At 40.3% G+C, this 17,343-nt stretch overlaps 1 non-coding gene across 1 annotated transcript; it reads right to left on the bottom strand.

Moving 5' to 3' along the window:
* Positions 1 to 1,468: 1,468 nt before the first annotated feature.
* Positions 1,469 to 1,575, bottom strand: LOC142173965 (small nucleolar RNA R71). Its single transcript, XR_012703330.1, has one exon. It is a non-coding gene; the product is annotated as a small nucleolar RNA R71 (small nucleolar RNA).
* Between the last annotated feature and the right edge of the window lie 15,768 nt (positions 1,576 to 17,343).

Genomic DNA, 17,343 nt, shown 5'->3' with positions numbered 1-17,343 from the left:
ACTGACCTCGCAAGTGAATTGACTAAATCTTCATGTTGATCAATCCTAATAAGCAATTGTCTAGGTGCAAGTTGGCCGATCAGAGCTTGTCCTTTGATACCGAAATTCTTTAGTAGTAAGCTTCTTAAAGTAGATACATCTGGTGCGTTAGAAGAAAGCTTCACCACAACAGCTTAATGCAATCCCTCCTCTTTTGCGAATTCCATCCGTTCATCCATTGAAAACTGAATTGTTGGAATTCCATGAATAACTTCAATAGGTTTCAACAATTTTTGATTCAAAGTAGCAGCTGCTTTTGCTTGAGACAATAGAGTAACATACGTATTTTGTATGTTATTGTTTCGGGTATTCTCTACAACGACTGGAGGTGGCTCTCCCACAACCAAAGGCCGGGGGAGAGAAGTACAGTCATGGCTGCCCTAGTTCAATATTCTTGTTGCTAAAGATGAGACGGCGATATGCTCTAAAAAATAGAATTGAGCTGGGAAATGGCTGAAGAATGCAGTCACTATTGCGCTACAGTGATTGTCGCATTAATTTGCAGATCTCTAATAGTTGGGTATGAATTTGATGATGAAACCAATTGGGGATTGTGCGCAAAGACTAGGAGCTTCTTTTGAGACTAATCTTGTGGTTTTTCACCACCGGACGAAGGCGTGGTGACCTTTTCACCGCTGCGGTGTTAATGTTCACCCGAGTGACCTTGTAGAGAGGTTCTATAGTTTGAAATAGTTTGTAGTGCTAATTCGGGAATTTTATTTTTTTTATTTTTATTTTATTTTTCCCTTTTTATGGTTGGTGTTCTTTGACTGTGCGTAGGTTACAAGTTAGATTGGTGCATGACCCGATCTTCTGGGAAGGATTTGGTACCATACGAGCCGGAAATTGAAAAATAACTGCAACAGTTGAGGAAGGAAAGAAAGATCACCTAGACGTTAGAAAAGGTTGGGCAACCCAACTTAGAGAAAAAGCTGCAAGGGATACTAAAGAAGCAGCACTTAGAGATGCATAAATTGCTTACGAGGAGGAGAGGGCTCGAAGAATGGCTCAAAAGCAAACCTTGGGTGCAGATCAGTTCGGAAATATAGCTCCCAGTGCGGGGAGACCACTTGGCGCTTATGCTAGACCGGTCTACAACCAAGGCTTATCCAGTGTGAGACCACCTCTAGTTGCAGCCAACAATTTTGAATTGAATCAAGGGTTGCTCCAAACCCTCCAAAATTATTTTGTCTTCAGAGAAAAGATGAACGAAGATCCAAACAATCATCTAATGGACTTCGAGGAGATTATGAACACCTTTCAATATAATGGTGTATCATAAGATGCAGTTTATCTAAGGGCATTCCCCTTCACACTGAAAGATGATGCAAAGCACTGGCTTCGAAGCTTGCCCCAGGGATCGATTAGAACATGGGAGGAGATGACCAAAATATTTCTTGCTAAATATTTTTCCTCAGCTAAAACGGGAAATTTTAGAAGAAAAATCCACAATTTCTGCCAGAATGAGACTGAAACTGTGTTTGAAGCTTGGGAGAGGTTTAAGGAGATAGTGCGAAAGTGTCAACATAATGGAATTGAACTCTGGATGCAACTCCAGAACTTTTGGGATGGATTGACACCGGCCTCACGGAGGACATTGAGTAATGCAGCTGGAGGCAAGTTGATGAAAAAAACCTCAGAGGAGATAGTCACATTCTTGATGAGTTGTCTGAAGATGCAAATCAGTAGCCCTCTAAGATTGCTGAAAAAATAAGATCAACTGGTGTTCACCAAGTTAATGCTAACACATCTGTGTAGGTACAACTTGATGCCATGGTAAAGGAAATAAGGAAGCTAACTTTAGCTTCAATACACAGTGAGCCCCATGCAGCGTGCAACATATGTGGTAGGGGACACCCTACTCATGAGTGTCAAACCTCAACTGAGGAAGTTAATGTTGTGGATAATTATAACTTCAATGCAATGGGTTAGAAGCACCCCTATTTTTCATGGAGTTTACCTGGGGGTACAGCAAATGCATAGCAAAAAAATAACTCTAGATTTCAAGGAGCTCCTGGTTTTGTGAATCAGCAAAGGCTGCAATTCAGCTTCAATAGCCAATTCAGTCTGGGTTAGAAGATCTAATGAAATCCTTCATTGTCAAGACAAATGAGAGGTTAGATGCTCATGCTGTAGCTATCAACGAACTTGGGATAGGTTTGCGTAACTTGGAAACACAAATGGGAAAAATTGCAACTATAATATCTGAGAGAATCCCAGGTTCTCTGCCAGCTGATACTGAAAAGAATCCCAAAGAAACGGTAAATGTTATGACCTTGAGAAGCGGTCAAGTGTTGAAAGATCCAACTCCAATTCAAAAAGAAGCTGTGCATGAAAAATAAAGTGGGAATGAGCTGAAAATTGAAGATGGTAAGAAGAAGAAAGGTAAGAAGGGAGTAGAGAAAAATAAGAAGGAGGAAACTTCAAGAAGGGAGGACACTAATGCTGAGAGCAAGCACATTCCTGCTCTACCTATTCCCCACAAGCTGTATAGAGAAAAGCTGGACAAGTAGTTTGAGAGATTTCTAGATATGATGAGACAAGTTAATGTAAACTTGACATTCATAGAAGTTCTCTCACAAATGCCAGCTTACGCCAAATTCTTTAAGGAGATCCTTTCAAAGAAGAGGAAGATAGAAGAGACCTCAGTGATCAAGCTCACAGAGCATTGTAGTGCAATCTTGGAAACTAAACTCCCATAAAAGTGTGGAGATCCAGGGAGTTTTACTATACCTTGCTCTTTAGGCACTCTTAACTTTGATAAATCTTTATGTGATTCTGGTGCCTCAATTAATCTAATGCCATTGTCTATTTACAGGAAACTGGATAAGGAGATTGGAGAGATAAGGTCGATGCCAATATCTTTGCAGCTGGCAGACCAAACGACTATAACACCCAATGGGATAGTAGAAGATGTTTTGGTGCGGGTGGATAAGTTCATATTTCATGTAGATTTCATATTGGTGAATATGGTGTAGAACAAGGAGGTCCCCCTCATCCTAGGAAGACCATTTTTAGCTACGGGTAGAGCTATACTGGATATACATAATAGGAAACTCATGCTAGAGTGGATGAGGAGACGGTGACGTTTGAGATGAATGTAGCAACTGGAGTGAAAAAAGAGAAGCCAGTTGCAAGTGTTGAGTGGAAGGTGAAGAGTTCAAAAGAGAAGGCTCCAGTGATTGAGAAAGGTAAGTGTGGGGTGTACCCCAAGAAGGCTGAGAAGAAGCTGTCTGCGTGGATGTGTGCACTAGGTCGGACGCGTGGAATGGAGCCCGACTTCGACTCAGATCCTGACTATATATTCAGGGAAGTTTCCTCTACCTTATGCTTTTTAATTGTGTGTCATGGGGACATGCCACAATTTAAAGTGTGGGGTAGTGGATATTTGTATGTTGTATGTATGTTAGTTTTAGTTTTTTGTTTTTGTTTTGTTTTCTTTTTTAGTAGTTAAAAAAAACATAAAAATTTTAAATTTATTGATTTTTCCCGATGATGGATATCATTCGACTGGTTTCTTGAGGGATGAAAGTCGAAAGGAAAAGACAAAAAGATTTTCTTTTGTAGGTAGTGTAAGAATTCCCTTGTTTTTTTTGTGTCGTGGTTCTTTCCCAAGCATTTTGTTTGTAACGGGTGTAGGTAGTTTTTATTTTTGTTAAAAGTAGGAAATGTTGTGTTGTGATTTGAATTGAAGCAATATCTCTTGACTTCATTATGCTATGAGAATAGTGAGTGTTTTAGTTGTGACGCTTAGGCTTAGTTTTTGACTCTTGTATAAGTACCTTAAACTGTATGATTTTAACTTTGCTTAACTGCTTTGACTAGAGTGTCGTGATAATCCAATTTTGAGTGAGTTATGTGCCATGTGTGTGTGAAGTTTTTGTGTTATTTTGTGAATTGCATTTGATGTCTAGAACTTGCCCCGTGTGTTTGCAAAGCGTAATAATAGTTTTATTCAGTCTTGGAAGTGATTTAGGCGTTTCTTTGTTGAGCCAATTATAAGTTTTTACCCACCTAATTGTTATGTATCTTATTTAACCCATTTGGGCTTGTAATCCTGTTTTCTTTGGCAACCATATTACAAGCCTTACCCATTTGTTTGAACTGACCATCTATTTGAACCTTGTACCTCTCATGAGCACTTAAAATTGTCATAAACTTTGAAAAAGTTAAAGTGTGGGGTTTGAACAATAAAATGTATGTATTAAAGTGCTTATGGAGGTGTAGTCACTCTTATATCTAAATGTATCCTACCTATCCCGCAGCCTACATTACAACCACGAAAGTCCTACTTGATCCTTGACTAAACAAACTCGATTAGTGGAGTAGTACATTAGGGGCAAGCTTATGGTTCATCTTTTGTAGCCTATGAATATTGTTTCTGAGAGTGAGTGAATTCTTTCTATCTTGTATTCCTAATTGCTCTTAAATTTATGGTGTGTGGAACTACTCTCTTTTGTTGTGTGAGAGCAGTGTATTCATGAAGGAAAGGTAAGGTCGTTAACCTTTGTGTTAGAGTAAGTGAGCGGGTTATAAGTAATGCATGGTGCTTTTGAGTCAAATCTTGAGGCTAGGATATTACATTATTGTGCTTAATCTAGTTTAATTATTCTTGGTATGATGAGTTAGGAGAGTTGTTTAAAAAGTTCATGTCTATATGAAGTGTAGTTTGATTGCTCGAGGACGAGCAATGGTTTAAGTGTTGGGTGTTGATTGTAGGCTATAATCTCGTATTTTAGTCGCGTATTGCACTCAAATTTACTGCACTTTAATAGATTTTGAGCTTTAATCGCTAGTGTTTTGAACTAATTGTGTATTTTAGGTCTTGTAGGAGGATTCCGAGCTATGTAAATGTTATTGAGAAAATTCGAGTGATTTGGAGCTTTGAAGTCTGAGTAAAAGCCCTAGGAATTAAGCTAAGATCACGTTCGGGGGTCGAGAACCACGTCTGGACTTCATATTGCGGCTGCACATTTTCCTGCTTCTATCAAATTGCAAGCTCTCTAGAAATCCACACTAGCGCCCCGCCTGGCGCGTCGTCCCATGCGGCGCACCTGTGCAGTTTTTATAGAGTATCTTCCAAATTCGCGTAAGAAAAAGTGTTTTCGTCCCGGCCCGACCCTACTTAGTATAAATACATGGAAAAACGTTATTTTGAGGACTTTTGACACATCTTAGACCGGAGGAAGTCAAGGAGGAGGTGGAGAAGCAAAAGCTCAAGGATTTTATCATTCAATCCTCACTCAAGACAAGAGTTTGGATCGTTTTATGTTTCCCTTTAAATTAAACATTGTTATGATGAATTACTCCCTATCCATGGAGTAGTTCTCTTTAGGGTTTGATGGATTTGGTGTCTTGATGCTTGTTTGTGTATAATTAATTTTATTGTTTATGTATTGAATCGTTTTGGATGTTTTAACTGTTGCATCTATATTCACTTGTTTGTGTAATTGAGAGAGGCATAACTTGTGATATTGTTGCATTATATTTTGTTGGTTGAAGTCATTAATTCTTCTTAGTAATCGGAAGAGGCTAGTTGAATTGTTGATTAAACTTAGTTAGGAGGATAATCGAGAGAGGTTGTCCTAAAGACCAATCCACTACGAATTCTTGCATATCTTCACGTGCTTAAAATTGGTTCATCTTGTGAGGTTGAAACTTAATTGAGAGAGGAGTTTCTACTAATCAATTGAACTAATAACCAAGTGAATTCGAGAGACGCACTTGAACATTAGAAGTGAATTATCTAGAGTTAAATTCCAAACATTTGTCTTGCACCTATCTTATCAACCCTATCTTCTCCCAATTGATAACTTCCTTTGCTCAATACTTGCGTTGATTGTCATTAGTCGATAGTTTAGACTCTAAGTTAATTTTAGTTTAAATCACATAAATCTCGATTGTTAATCATCCTGGATAGCAATATAGATACAAACTACGATAATACTGTTTAACTACAGTCCCTGTGGATACAATATTATAATTTACTATATTCGACTAGCGAGCATATTTTAGTGTGTGTTTTGCGCTCGTCAAGTTCTCTCTCATGTATGGTCGACTGACATGAGTCCTAATGTCTGCTTTTCCTGTTAGCCTATAGTTAACATGTTTTTTTTACCTACTATGAGTTCTTTACAATCTTTGTTCTACATTTAATGTCCATCTGGTTAAGTTTCATGATCAACCAAGTATGTTTGCCAAATTTTGCCCACTAGAATGTTGTTATGTTGTTTGGAACCACATTCTCATTAGGTTTTCATGTTAAAACCTTCATATCAAGACTGTACTCTACCTGTTTCTTGTTCATGATTCTGTTAGACTATCATCTTAAAGTCCTTAGGTTGTTTCTGGATCATGCTTTACTGAAATGGTTTACTGTCCTATGATGGTCAATCTTGTCACTATCAAACTCTGTTTCTAGAATTACAAAGCATAAGCTTGCGTCATATGTGTCTTGTGTGCCTTTCAATTTAGCATGATCCTGTTTATGTGTCTTGGCTAGAGATGTTAATGGCTACAACTCTAAGAACTAAGGGATTAAGTTATTCTATGAGTATTGTGTCACCTGCATAGCTAAATTTAGTATCCATGTGGGTAAGTAAGTTATTCATTGGGCCTAGAGATGGGCCATGGGTGTTGTTGGACCTGGGCACTAGATTCAGGTGAACTCTAGTTATCTTATGAGCCTGTTGTTTGGGCCTGCTGTTTGTTCGGAGAGTAAGACTATTGAAGGGCTGGGATATTCCTGGATTACTTTTATATTAGGCGTGTAATTGCTTTGGTGGGCTTGTATTTGTTTCAGCCTGTGTTTTGTCATCTTCAAGTTTGTATTATTTTATTCTTGGGCCTGTAATAACTTGTAATAACAAACAATTGGGGATTAGTGTAAAGGCGGAACTGGGATACTTTATCTTTTGCATGAATGGATAGAGATCATGCCTATAGGATCTTAATAGCTTGTTTACTCATCACGCCTCATTCTTTGTAATTATATACACATAATGTTATGACTTAAATGGCTAGAGAGCATGCCTATAGGATCAAAGCTGGACTTCTTGCACTTAGATATCATGCCTATAGGAACTCAAACACTTCACCTACTCAACTTGTCTAATGCCCGCACACTATCAGAAACATGTTTGTAAGAACCTAAGTGTTTCACTTGTTCGTATGTTTACGTCTATGCACTATTAGATAACATGCCTATAGGATACAACAATGCAATACCTTTACTTATCTAGATACCATGACTACAGGGTCTTAACTAATTAATTAATTGCTTCATGTTGCTTTTGTACTGCTTTATTTAGAGGTATTGCATTATTTTATGGACGGGTAGTGCACACATATGGTACGACTTAGAATTGAATTAGAATGCTTTTAAGTAAACGACTTCAACATAGTAATCGGGTAGCAGGAGATGATAGTCTGTGCCCACTGAATAATACGAACAACCTCTACTTTAAGGGAGTTGCGAAGTATTATTTATGTTGCACGGGGTGATCCTTTAGGCTAAAATACTTAGGACCCCCCTAACATTTATGTACTTGTTATCTATTTTTAGCCGTTTAATATAGACCAATGTAGTTGTATCCTTATAGTCATTAAGACTTGTACCAATTCTCATATGTTTCTACAACCTCTGAATTTTCCTTCTATTTATTTGATCGCATAGACTAGTTGTATAACCCACATGGTCTAAAGTTCGGTCGGATTCCACAGTTGTGGACCTCAAAGAGTGCCCAACACATTATCTTTGAGGTAATTTAAGCCCTTAACCGATCTTTGGTGGCATTGAATAGTCAAACAAAGTTATTTGCAACTAGGTGCCCTAACGCACCTTAAAAATCATTAGGTGACGACTCTTCTCTTTTAATACCTCCTTTTAAAAAAGTTGTCACATGTCGTAGCCCGCTTTCGCGGGAAAATGAGGCGCGACAGCATGATGACTCTGCTGGGGAAATACTTAGGCTTTTATCATAATGAACTTGATTCATGTGGATTTCTTTCTTTTATTTTTCTTTTTTTATTTTGAAACTGCTATTACATACACATTGAAGCGTTGTTAATTTAACGACCCGCTAAGATGAACCTTATCCAAAGTCTGACTGGATTTCCACAATCCCAATGGACACAATCATATTATTTGCATTACTTGGAGAAAATGTGCCAATGTGTTGATCATTATTTCGTAAGTAGTCAAATCTAGAGGGGGAAATGGCTAACCTTTGTTTGTTTGCAGAAAATGATGCACGAAATCCCCAGGTTCGGTATGGTCCAAAACATCCCACCTTCGCTACTTGACTGGTGGAAAGACTTTGCACCTTGTGACAAAACTCTTGTGAGGAGAGTACTTGGTGACCTGCCAACCTTGTTAAACATTCGACCAAATAGGGAATTTATTGAGGCCGCTACCATGTTCTGGGATGAGAAAAGAGCTATTTTCCGATTTGTCAATATAGAAATGACTCCTCTCTCAGAAGAAATAGGAGGCTTGGCCAAGTTTCCATGGGATAGTCCGGGATTACTGGTACCAGAGAATCGCACTCCCCGCAGTTTTTTTGAAAAAGTTGGGTTTTAAGAAGAATGATGAACTGCTCTGTCCAAAGAAATTATACATCCTTTTTGAATTTCTTTACGAGCGTTATGGGCATAGCAAGTCGTATCGTCTTCACCATGATGAACTCGCCATTACTTCCTTGGGTTGGGTGCACCGCTGGGTTTATGTGTTCGTCATCTACTTCTTGGGGTTGTTGATATTTCCAATGAAAGGAGAAAGGATTCATACTCGCTTAGCCATGGTCGCCACGACCTTGATGGATGGCATCGAGGGACAAACTTATACCATAATCCCTATGATCTTAGTTGAGATGTACCGCGCTTTAGATCGGTGCAAGCAGGTATTTGGACAATTTGAGGGTTGTAATCTATTGCTACAAGTCTGGCTGCTAGAATACTTTCAGAGAGGAGAGTACCATCAAGAGCTTCTACGAAGGCCACTGAAATACTACATAGCCAACCATTACCCAAAGAAAATGACATTTATTCCGGACAGGTTGGCATAGCCTGGAAATACTGTAAGTTGGGTGCATTTCTTCAGCAATCTGACAGATGAATAGGTACATTGGATGTTTGAATAGTTTCCTAGTAGTGAGTTCATCATCAGGTCAAGGGAGACTACTCATTTGGTACTGATCGGGTTGCGAGGCATCTATCCTTACGCTCCTATAAAGGTAATGAGACAAGCTGGAAGGAAACAAGTCATACCTCGGGTTTCCAACATGGTCGAGTACACATCAGATTTCAAGGGAGACATCATTCCATTCAGGTTCGAGGAGCAACATATGTGGAACCAAAAGATCATTGTAGAAGGAGAAACTATCGAGCCAGACAGGTATCCCGCTGTTCATATGTACTACTATCTATCATGGCTGGAAGACGACATAGCAGGGGATGTCAAGCCAGGGGTCAATCTGAAGGATATGATCATAGATGAAGTGGTTGAGGCACAAGTTAAGTACAAGAGGCTACGCAAAAGGGTGTTCGAGTCCGAAGCTAAACATCTAGAGCAGCACAATGTGAACATGGAGGAGATAAAGGAATGGAAGCAGATTGCCAATATGTCAACAGAAAGATTGGAATACTTGGAACAAAGACTGATGGAGCTAGAAGGGAAGATAAGAAAGAGACTCTCGGACTGTCAAGGCATGAACAACGATGAAGGAGGAAATCTGGAAAAATCTTACTTACTGTTGGATATGCGCGACCTGGGAAACCTGATTGATGGGGTCAAAAAAACCAAGCATAGAGAAGGTCCTTCAGGTACCCAGTAAATTATGAGATAATATTCTTTACTACTTTCTAGCTTAGATTTCGATGTAATAAGGCTTGATGACATTAGTGACTTTATTATTATTGTCGATTTAGTGAAAGTTTGTTTTGGCCTATTTTTGCATTAATGAAATGAAGCAAAGTTGGCATCAATTTTCTCCAAGTCTATGTGTCGCTTAGGCCTACCTCAGGCACAATGAGGTCCCCAAAATTAGGACGCGTATTATTGCATGACTTTGTGAAACATGTTTAAATACTGCAAATATTCTTTTATTTTCACCTTACTAACTTGGTTACCTTTTGCTTTATCTTTTCTTTTTTGATATTCCCATTCCCAAAGGTTGGTTTGTGCATACCAGCATCATCAGCATACCACACTAGATCTAGAGGTCCTCCACCTCATCCTCCACCTAGCGACTCAAAATGCAAAAGCAAGGGAAAAGGGAAGATCGATGATTGAAGTATCAGGAAAGACAATGCTATTGTGGTAGAAAATGTGGAAACTTCAGATGACAGGAGTACTGTGGGGAAGAATGAGCTGCTCTTATGTTTGGAGCAGAAAATCCTTGAACTACAGGGCGAGCTTGAGCAGGTCTGCAATCTGGCAAACCTCTCCCTTACTCTCAATGTTCCCGACATCAACAAGCAAAACATGACTACCCAGAATCAAACACCACCACAAAACACACAAAACCAGAATCCACCATCAAATCCTCCCGCACCTCCCTAGAACCTTAACCCGCCACCAGTGCCGACCCCTCAACAACACCACCATCATCCAACTCAATACCTATAAACCACTACTTATAACACCCCTCAAAATGCACCGCAACCCACTCCTGATCCCAAAACTCGACCAACGACCATCCATATACCCAAGTTCCGATAACTCATCAAAGTAACCCGATATATGTAGAAACCTTATCCCATATCCCGCAGCAAACCCTATACATACCCGAATTGACTGAAAAGGACATGGTCATTAGAAACATGGTTGAGGAGCTCAAGAAGATCACATGGAGAGTCTAAAGTGTTGAAGGTGGTAAAGGCGTTGAAGGTCTAAACTATGAGGACCTATATATTCAGCCGGATGTGGAACTGCCGGAGGGTTACAAATCTCCCAAGTTCGAAATGTTTGATGGTACCGGTGATCCGAAGGTGCATCTGAGAACATACTGCTACAAGCTTGTAGGGGTGGGCAAGAATGAACAAATATGTATGAAACTATTCATGCGAAGACTTACAGGAGACGTTTTGTCTTGATATATCAGTCAAAACCCAAAGAAGTGGGATAGTTGGGTGAATATGGCATCAGATTTCATGAACATATTCGGGTTCAACACAAAAAACTCGCCAGGCATTTTTTACATATAAAACCTCAAGAAGAAGCCAAAAAGAAACCTTCAGCGATTATGCTACTCATTGGAGATTAGAGGCTGTAAAGGTAAGGCCAGCACTTGAATAAGAACAAATAAACAAGTTCTTTGTCAGAGCTCAAGACTCGCAGTATTACAAAAGGTTGATGGTTATTTAAAATCACAAGTTCTCCGACATCATCAAGCTAGGAGAAAGAATATAAGGAGGAATCAATAATGGGATGGTAACCAATTTTGAGGCACTGCAGGCCACGAATAAAACTTTGCAATTGGAGGTATTTCAAAGAAGAAAGAAGTGGGCGCCATGATGGTAGCCCAGGGCCCTAAGTCTCCGCTCACATACCAAACACCCCCATCCACATATCAACCATCACCCCTGAAAATATCAATACCCTGTCACATACCATACCTACAATGCTCAACCTGTATATTACCATTCACATCCACCCGCCCGCCAAAACTACCCGAAGCCACTTCCAAATTTCGACCGCAGACCTCCTAGACAATACACCCCAATTGCTGAACCCATAGACCAACTGTATGAGAGACTGAAGGCTGCTGGTTATGTTACCTCTATTCCTATCATTTTTGTGGAAAATCATTCCTAATGGATCAACCCCAACAAAACATGTGCTTATTATTCAGTCATGAAAGGTCATACCATTGAGGAATGCCGCACATTGAAAGACAAGATTCAGACGTTGATCGACAATAAGGTTATACAAGTAAAGGAAGCTGCACCAAATGTTCACAACAAATCTCTCCCGGATCATAGAGGTGAGGGAGCGAATGTGATAGAAACTGACGAGGAATGGGATCAGGAAGGCTCCATTGGACTCATCTGAGAGGGAGGCGCCCCTAAAACATCTCCAGTCACCCTCACGCCAGTTGTGGTACAAAACTAGACGCCGTTTGAAGTTGAGATAACTACACCCTACACCGTGATGGTAGCCCCCACACCATCTTACAAGTCTTATGTCGTCCTGTGGGATTATGTTGTGGAAGCAAGAAGGAAGGGAAAAGCCAAAATGGAAGAAACAGGTGCCGCACAAGGTATGACTAGAACTTGCAAAGTTTACATGAGGAACGAGTAAGGAAGCTTCACCTAAGTCGCTGTTATCGAGACTTGCACTGACAATCTTTGGAGGAAGATACAAGAAAGGGAGTACTCTATTATTGACCACTTGAACAATACTCCTGCTCAGATATCCATCTTATCACTGTTGCAAAACTCAGACGCACACAGGTATGCTCTGATGAAGGTGTTAAGTGAAGCTTATGTACGTGCCGACATCACTAGTGGAGAGATGGCTAACATGGTCAGACAGGTATTGGAGAGCCACAAAATCACTTTTCACGAAGATGAATTACCACCAGAAGGACTGAGTCACAACAGGGCATTGCATATCACAGTGCAATTCAAAGATAAGTTCATCGTCAGGGTCTTGAGAGAAGGAGGTTCGAGTCTTAACATATGTCCACTAACCACTCTAAAGAGACCGGGTAAAGGCCTGCACGAGATACGAATGGGAAGCATGAATGTGAAGGCGTTCGATGGATCTCAGAGAGCCACCATTGAAGAAATCATCCTCAATCTACAGATGGGTCTGACTTGGTTTGATGTCGAGTTCCAAGTGCTAGATATATATGCTACTTACAATCTATTATTGGGACGATGATGGATACATGCAGCAGGGGAAGTGGTTTCAACTCTGCACCAGGCTGTGAAGTTTGAGTGGAATCATCAGGAGGTGATCATCCATGGAGATGGGAGCAACCCCATCTATACCAACCAGACCGTTCCAGTCATCGAAAATAGAAGGAATCTGGGTGGAGAAACATATCATCGCATTGAACGAGTTAACGCAATTGAAAAGGAACAATGGTGGAGCAACAAGATAGAAAACATATTTCTCTGGACGGGGTATGAACAAGGCAAGGGTCTCGGTAAAAAGCTTCAGATGATCACCAAACCTGTACAACCACAGTACCATGGCACGACTTTTGGACTCGAATATGAATACACAAGGCAAGAATATCAGGATTTGATACCACTATGACGTGCTCCTTATTATCCACTGGAACAACCCATACCACCTCTGCACCAGACATTCCATGATGCTGATATGATGTGGGGATCTGAGGAAGATGAGGTTTTGGCTGGCATGAGGAAGCTGTTTCTAGACGAAGAAGACATGGACTGTAGTGCAAATGTTGAGGAGGAGGATGAGGAGGAATACCTTACCATTCAAACCATGGAAGAAGGATATATTCTCAAGAATTGGACCACTGCACCATCCCGGGCTCGCCGAGTTCTTGGGTAGCCTGGCAAATTAGCATGAATTATTTTCAAATAGTTTTTAGTATTTAAGACAATTTTCAGTATTTTGTTTTGAAATAATTACTCGAGCCATCGAGTCGTACTTATTTACATTTTTAAAGTTTTATTAATGCATTACTATTTTTCATATTTATTATTATCTTTCTATATTCTTTTCAGCATAATTATTACATATCCTGATGAACCCATGATTGTGACATGTAATGAGACAACGCAACATAAGGACAGTGATTCAGAGGATCTAGAAGATGATATAATACATGAGGAAATCATCAGAGAAGTAGAGAACTTTGAAAAGAAACCGCAGTCTAATTTGGAGGAAACTGAGGCCGTTAACTTAGAGGATTCAGAAACGGTCAAGGAAACGCGTATAAGCATTCATCTATCTCCGTTAGAGAAAGAAGAGTATATCATATTCCTAAAGGAGTATGAGGACATATTTGCATGGTCTTACAACGATATGACAATTTTAAGCACATCCATTGTAGCTCACAAGCTACCCACCAAATCCTATGTGTCCACCGGTAAAGCAGAAGCTCAGAAAGTTCAAGCCAGATATGAGTTTGAAGATAAAAGAGGAAGTCACCAAGCAAATCAAATCCAAGGTTCTCCGAGTGGTCGAATATCCGACCTGGTTGGGTAACATTATGCCAGTTCCGAAGAAAGATAGAAAAGTTAGAGTATGTGTCGATTATCGAGATCTGAATAGAGTAAGTCCTAAGGATGATTTACCATAGCCAAACATACACATATTGATTGACAACTGCGCCAAGCATGAACTCCAATCCTTCGTGGATTGCTTCGCAGTATACCATCAGATCTGGATGGATGAAGAGGATGCCGAAAAAACTGCCTTTATCATACCATGGGGAATATATTGTTACAAAATGATGCCGTTTGGTTTGAAGAATGATGGGGCCACCTACATGAGGGCCATGACGACTATCTTCCACGACATGATACACAAGGAAATAGAGGTGTACGTGGATGATGTTATCATCAAATCTAAAAGGAGTTTGGATCACATAGAAGACCTTAAGAAATTTTTTTATCTGCTTCGAAAATACAACTTGAAGTTGAACCCTGCAAAATGTGCCTATGGAGTCCCTGCTGGAAAGTTGTTAGGCTTCATCGTGAGTCACCGAGGTATCGAGTTAGACCCGTCAAAAATCAAAGCTATCCAGGACTTGCCACCGCCAAAGAACAAAACAAATGTGATGAGTTTTCTAGGGCGCCTCAATTATATCAGCCATTTTATAGCACAATCAACGGTGATATGTGCGCCAATCTTCATAATGCTGAGGAAAGATGCTGCAACAAGTTGGACTGAAGAATTCCAGAAAGCCTTCGACAAAAACAAGGAGTATTTATCTAAACCGCCCGTGTTGGTACCACCAAAACCAGGAAGACCTCTGCTGCTTTATTTGTCCATGTTAGATGGGGATTTTGGTTGTGTTCTAGGATAACATAATGAAACTGGAAGGAAGGAGCAAGCGATATATTATCTGAGCAAGAAGTTCACGCCTTATGAAGCCCGGTACTCTTTATTGGAATGCACTTGCTGTGCTCTGGCATGGATGGCCCAGAAGCTGAGACATTATTTCTATGCGTACAATACATATCTCATATCAAGGATGGATCCGCTGAAATACATCTTTCAGAAATCCATACCTACGGGTAAGTTAGCAAAGTGGCAGATATTGCTGAGTGAATTCGACATCGTCTATGTAACTCAGAAGGCAGTCAAATGGCAAGCATTGGCGGATCATTTAGCAGAAAATCCCGTAGACGGAGAATATGAACCATTGAAAACGTATTTTCCCGACGAGGAGGTGTCGTTTATAGGAGAAGATATCACCGAGGCATACTATGGTTGGAGGATGTTCTTTGACAGAGCAACAAACTTCAAAGGAGTAGGTATCAGAGCTGTCTTAGTATCAGAAACCGGTTAACACTATCCGATATCAGCAAAACTCAAGTTTTCGTGCACCTACAATATGGAAGAATATGAGGCTTGCACCCTAGGACTCAGGTTGGCCACTGATATGAACATTCAGGAGCTATTGGTAATCAGAGATTCAGATCTGTTAGTGCACCAGGTTCTAGGAGAATGGGCTGCAAAGAACACCAAATATTGCCATATTTGCACTGTGTACAAGAGCTGATCAAGAGGTTCACAAAGATAGAGTTCACACATGTTCCAAGGATTCAGAATAAGTTTGCAGATGCATCAGCTATTTTGTCTTCCATGATACAACATCCAGATAAGAATTTTATTGATCCTATCCCAATAGGAATTCATAAGCAGACAGCTTATTGTGCTCATGTTGTAGAAGAGATTGTCGGGAATCCGTGGTTCCACGACATCAAGGAATACTTGGAAAAGGGAGAATATCCAGAACACGCTACCCATACTCAAAAGCACACGCTTCAATGATTGGCTAACAATTTCTTTCAAAGTGGAGGAATTCTGTATAGAAGGACTCTTGATTTAGGTTTGTTGCAATGTGTCAATGCCAAGGAGGCGTCTAGATTTCTCGAGGAAATACATGCCGGAACTTTCGGACCCTACACATAATAGGAACATCTGCAAATACATACACACAACAAGATCACTATCTTCACACCAACAAGAATCGCCAAACACAAACACATCAAGCTAAGAAATGCTTTACTCTCTCGCGGTTATTCATTGATTTTCTTGCATAGGGCTAAGCACTGCCCTCATCATCGCATAAGGCTAAACACTGCCTTCTTTGCATAAACTAAGCATTGTCTCCATACCTTTAATGAGGCTAAGCACTGGCTCCATATTGCATAAGGCTAAGCACTGCTTTTTCTCTGCATGAGACTAAGCATTGTCTCCATACCTTGCATGAGGCTAAGCATTTCCTTTTCTTTGCATGAAACTAAGCATTGTCTCCATACCTTGAATGAGGCTAAGCACTGCCTCCATATTGCATGAGACTAAACATTGTCTCCATTCCTTGCATGAGGCTAAGCATTGCCTCCATTATCGCATAAGGTTAAGCATTGCCTTTCCATTGTATGAGACTAAACATTGTCTCCATTCCTTTGCATGAGAATAAATACTGTCTCCTTTCCTTGCATGAGGCTAAGCATTGCCTCTATTATCGCATAAGGTTAAGCATTGCCTTTCCTTTGCATGAGACTAAACATTGTCTCTATTCCTTTGCATGATACTAAACACTGTCTCCACTTGCATAAGGCTAAACCCTACCCCCACTTTGCATGAGACTAAGAATTGTCTCCGCTCCTTGCATCGAGCTAAGCACTGCCCTCATCTCATACAAGATAAAACCTTGTCTCGTCTCGTTCTCGCATACGACTGAGCATCACCTGTTTCTTTTGACAAGCGATCCATCTTACTGCATCTTTGCATTTCATGGGCTGAAATATTGCCACATTGTCTGAAGGCATCATAGTCTGAGGGAATCATCCTCATAGCCCAAAGATATCATGCCATGGCCAGAGGATCTCTCGAAACTACACATCATTATTCAAAGGCATCATAGTCCAGAGATACCATCCTCATGGCCCGAGGACACCATTTCATGGCCTGTAAATCCCTTATCATACGCTTCATGGCCTAGAACATCATGGTCTAAGGACATTATCCTTAAATGTCTGAAGACAACCCTCATGGTCCAAAAGGGAATTTGCATCATGTTTAAATTATGCAATAACCCCATATGTTCGTGTGCATCGTGTTTTAAGTTTTGCAGGTAACTCGGG

The sequence above is a fragment of the Nicotiana tabacum genome, chromosome 19, assembly GCF_000715075.1.
Source record: "Nicotiana tabacum cultivar K326 chromosome 19, ASM71507v2, whole genome shotgun sequence".
NCBI lineage: Eukaryota > Viridiplantae > Streptophyta > Magnoliopsida > Solanales > Solanaceae > Nicotiana > Nicotiana tabacum.
This window is presented reverse-complemented; position numbering and strand designations above follow the sequence as displayed.